Source organism: Phaseolus vulgaris, chromosome 7 (assembly GCF_051622355.1).
Source record: "Phaseolus vulgaris cultivar YP4 chromosome 7, ASM5162235v1, whole genome shotgun sequence".
Classification (NCBI taxonomy): domain Eukaryota; kingdom Viridiplantae; phylum Streptophyta; class Magnoliopsida; order Fabales; family Fabaceae; genus Phaseolus; species Phaseolus vulgaris.
Window position 1 is genome coordinate 7,901,904 of NC_143504.1, and position 5,172 is coordinate 7,907,075.

The window sequence follows — 5,172 nt, forward strand, 5'->3', positions numbered from 1 at the left end:
CATAAGTTACTTCTTTTGGATCAAAACATGAAACAAAATCTGAAATAAAGAATTAGAGAATTAAATATGCAAATATATGAGAAAAGGAATTGAATGCAAATTCTTACCGGGATATTCTCTAAAAATTATGCAATTAAAATTTCTCTACAAAATCCTTCAAAAATAGAGAAAATATACTTTGAAGATATTATTCAAGAAAATCTTCTGCAATGTCTCTCACATCAATGTTGGAATCAATTACAATCAATGCACAAATCTGATGAAATTTGGAAACAATATTTCTGGAAGAGAAGCAAGAATAAAATTGGAAACTATTTGGGAATGAAGATATATGTTTAATAATTTGAAACAGGAAATGAAACATTTGATAATTGTAAAACAATATGATAAGGCAGATTTTAATCCGATTTTGTGCAAGGAAAAGAAGATTATAAAAGAGACTTCAGAGGAAGGAAGAGAGAGCTTTTTGGATCATGTTTTAGAGGAGAAAACACGTTCTAGACCTAGTTTTCTTTTCTTCTTTGTAATTTTTTTTGTTTTGTTTCCGCATGGAAGGATAAACCTTTTTGGTTGATTTCTTTGCAATTCCCCATTGAATTCCGAGGTTTTGATCAATAAAAGTTTCGATTTTTAATTCCTTATAGCATATATTTTAATATTCTAATCTCCTGGAAAATTGGTTTTTGTGAGAGGTTGTACTTGAATGCATGATTGAGAGTTTTACTTATCTTAAACTTTGGTTTCTTAGTTAGTTCACATTGTTCTAATTAATTTCTTGGGCACATGATTCAAGAGAGAGGAGATAAGCATTCCCATGGAGTATACACATGGAACAAAGTGGGTATTGATTAAACCAATAGACGCATGTTTTACTTGTGAACTTCACTTGAATAAGATTGACGCGTGTTCAATTTGGTTTAGCTCCGTTGGAGGATTGAGAAAAGAATAATTTTTAGAGAACTTGTGAAGAATTCAATGGTGGGAGAACTTGGGGATCAACTGCTTTTTAATTGCTATTTTAATCTCTTTTATATTTTCTGCACAACTATCTCAACCCCCTTCTCTTTATTGTTATTGCTAACTTTTATTGCTTGCGTATAGATTCTAAACACTGATATACTAATTTCACTATTGGATTCGTTGGGAGACGACTTGGGGTCATCTGACCACAATTATACTATCATCTCTCTAGCGTTAGGTCTATGTTGGAATCATATTTAATTTGACTGCTAAACGACAACTATCACCAGAATAGTCCTATTGAATCTCTTTACTTGGCCATTTTGTTGAGGAGTCCATGCAATCGTCTGGTGCCTTGCTATGCCATGCTCTTTGCAGAAGGTGTTCAATAGTTCGAGACAGAACAAAAGACCATTATCGATTCTTAGTCGCTTGATTGTATTACCATTATGATTTTTTACTAGACTCTTCCAACCTTTAAAGTTCTCAACTGCTTCGTCTTCTTAGGATAAACTCATAATGTACTTAAATTATCATCAACAGTTGACAATAAGTATCTGACTTCAGAGTGTGATGGAATAAGAGATGGACCTCATAGATCAACATGAACATAATCAAAGGTCCCCTTTATCCTCTACTGACTCATTCTGAAATGAATTTTATAGACTTTCCCCTAGACGTAATGTTCACATAATGCCAACTAGTCAATTTTATCAGTCCCAAACAAGCCTTGTTTGTCCAACTCCATTAAGCCTTTCTCGCTTACATGACCCAACCTTTTGTGTCATACACTACTAGAAAATTATTAAATAAAAACCAATTTTAGAGACAAAAAATAATTAGTTACTATATTGACTAAATTATATATTATTTTAGACACTAACAAATTTATTAGTATCTAAATTAGTTTCTATGTTATTGATAAAAAAAAGTTTATAAATTGATATCTAATTAGCTAACTAGGTTTTAGCTACCAATTATTTAGAATCTACATTTGTTTTTAAAATATTGGTAGTCAATTAGATACCGATTTAGAAACTATTTATCAATAATAGAAACTAATTTAGATACCAATAATTTTTTTAGTCTCTAAAATAGTATCTAATTTAGTCAATATAACACCTAATTATTTTGTCTCTAAAATTGATTTTTATTTAATGATTTTTTGATAGTGATAACTCTCTTTTGGAGTAGACATTTTTTTAAGCAAATGCTGACCCAGATATTACAACACCTTCCAAAGCATACAAGTCATTCTTTCCCACAACCTTTATGACTACCATAGCCCCTTCAACACCCCTCTCTCACCTTTGAATACATAACACTTATTTTCAAGTTCATTAAGGATATAGGTTTTGTTTCAAGCTAGATACATACTAACAAATTCACTACACCATCTAGTATACAAACGCTAGGCGATAACAGAAAAACTGCAGGAACGAAGAAGGTTTCTTTTTTATCGACAATAAGCAATTAAATTAAACCAGCCCACTTAAGGGGTGGTCAAACCCTCATACAGAGAATAAAAGATAAAAGTTCCTTTTCACCTTCGTATCTAAAATCCACAAATTAATCCTCTACTTCCTTTCTAACACTAATAACTGAAGAATAAAACAACGCACCAACATTAAATCGAGTACATACATACCAAGGGTTTAAGACGCCATTAAGAGAACGAGAAACTCACTGACGGTATCTTTGAGTTGATCTAAGACCAAACTTTGACATGTGCTAGAGAAAATACTTCAATATGATCTACCACTTCTCCTTTAAACAAACAATTATTCTTGTATCTCTAAATCAAGAACAAAATAAACAAAGAATCACACATAGAAATTTACGTGGTTCAACTAAAACCTAGTCTACGTCCATGGTTAAAATTTCACTAAAACAAAAAAATCTAAGATTACAACACAAAGTTTATTTCATAAGTCTCATAAGTGAACTTTCAACTCTAAGTTAAAAATAATTGTTCATTACAAGATCCTATTTATACAAACAAAATTGTCTAACTAAGTTCCATTAAAAAATACACCAAATAATTTACAAGTCACATGCATAATAATTTGACTAGGAATGGAAAACTCCAACTAATACTGAAAATCAACCTGAATTAGTAAAAAATATGCTTAAAAAGCTATGATTCAGAATAAACAATCTAATACCTTTAGAAGCTCAAATAAACAATATAATTTCTCTAAACATTCTTATACCTCTATATGATCTACTGACTCTAAATGATCTATGAAACTTCGAACATAGATTTTAATAATAAGCAAAATCTTCACATGTATAAAAATGTGAATTAAGCATGTGGCTATGTTTCCATAACAAGTATGTTTTGATAGTCCTCTTACATAGTCTCCACAAACATCTCTTTTATTACTTCTATTCAAGAGCATTCAAATTATTTGTTACTCAAAATTTAACAGAATCCAACGTTTTCTATTTATCGATATATTTATACTATTTATTAAATCTAGTTATATTAATTTTTAAATTATAAATTTTTATCAAGTTGTGGTCCTGAACAGAGTCTAGGTAGCCATAGTCTACCACTGCAAATTTTATAGGATACCAAATTTTATTTATATATTAAAACTTAAAATTTACAATAATTATTAATATTAATATATATTTCCACTCATTAAGACAAACACTATTAACATGTATAAGGCCAAAAAAATATTTTGTATAATAAAAAATTAAGAGACACATCACACCTATACTTCTATTGTTAACCTTAAATAAACCTTTAATTTTCTGTTTTCTCCATCTCTACATAAGATTAATTTATTTTCAAATAAATTTAATTCTAGATATTTTAATTGAAAACATAAATCTATAAAATTAATTTCTTAATAAATTTTAATTGTTTAATTTTAAAAAACATATTAAAATAAAAATTAATAACAAGGAGTGTATATCCACCTAGTTAACAAGAAGATAGTCCAAATATTGATGCTTACTACTTATAGATATTCATTAAAAGCATTTATTTTTTATGCATTGGCATAAGAAAAAAATGGAAAGAAGAAAGTGCAATAAATAGGGTTGATGAGAAATGTGAATTAAAGAAAGAGTTGGAATAATTAATAAATTGTGAGTATGGGATTGCTCTATTCTTCCTAACACCTTTGGACACTTCTCATCCCAAAAGGTTAGTATGAGTGAGACCCTACCCTACTAACTAAGGTATCATTTTTTTAGTATGCCACTTGACCTGTTAGGGATGCTGAGACTGGTGTTTTGTCATTTCTTCTTTTCCATTTTTATATGAATCTGATTGTGAATTAACTTTCCTCTATGACCCCGGGACAAGTTGATGTGACATATACACCTCAAGAATATCCAAATTAATGAATTTGATAAAGAAAACCACCACAGATATAGAAAAGCTTCTATTGCATTAAGATTTTTTTATAATTTTTAAAAAGTTGGAATACTTTTACTTTAAATGGTTTTTTATTTAAATTATTCTTTTAAATGTTTTGTTTAGAAGAAGATTATTTATTACATTTTTTCGGATAGAGTATTTTGATTTTCATTAAATGTAAACATTTATTTTTAAATTACAATATATTTATTTAACTGGCAAAAAATATGCATAGGCAATCTTTTTTTACTTATAACAATAAATAAAAAATTAGTTGACATAACTTGAAAACTAATTTCTCAATATTGATTGAGAAAATCATTGATTAATGAAGATGAAGAAATTATTGACACTTTTATTAATTTGTGCAATTTTATCTCTTAATTACTAAAATTGATTAAATTTTAAAAAATTATCAAAACGGGTAAGTCGTGCAACCTTGACACGATTTTAGATAAAATTTGATTATATTCAAGTTGTGTCATCTTGGCACGACTTTAGTTCAAATATACTAAAGTAGTATTTGTTGGACATTTCAAGGATTCTCACTTCAGTGTTTGATGAAGTCATGTTTGAAGACTTGCTGCCTTATGTGTCTAGTTAGCTTATGTTTTAATTTGTTTGTCTTGATTTATCTTTTGTCTTTAGGAATGATGAAGGATCAAATAACAAAATATTTTTCAAATAGTTAGAAAGGTTTTCAACTTGTTTTAATTTTTTTTTTCTAGAAAGTTACAATTTCTCAATCTGTTATCTTTTAAATCAATTGATTGAAAATACTGAAATGTTTTAGATTTTTCTGTAATATGTTTTATATACTAAAAACCATATTTTTA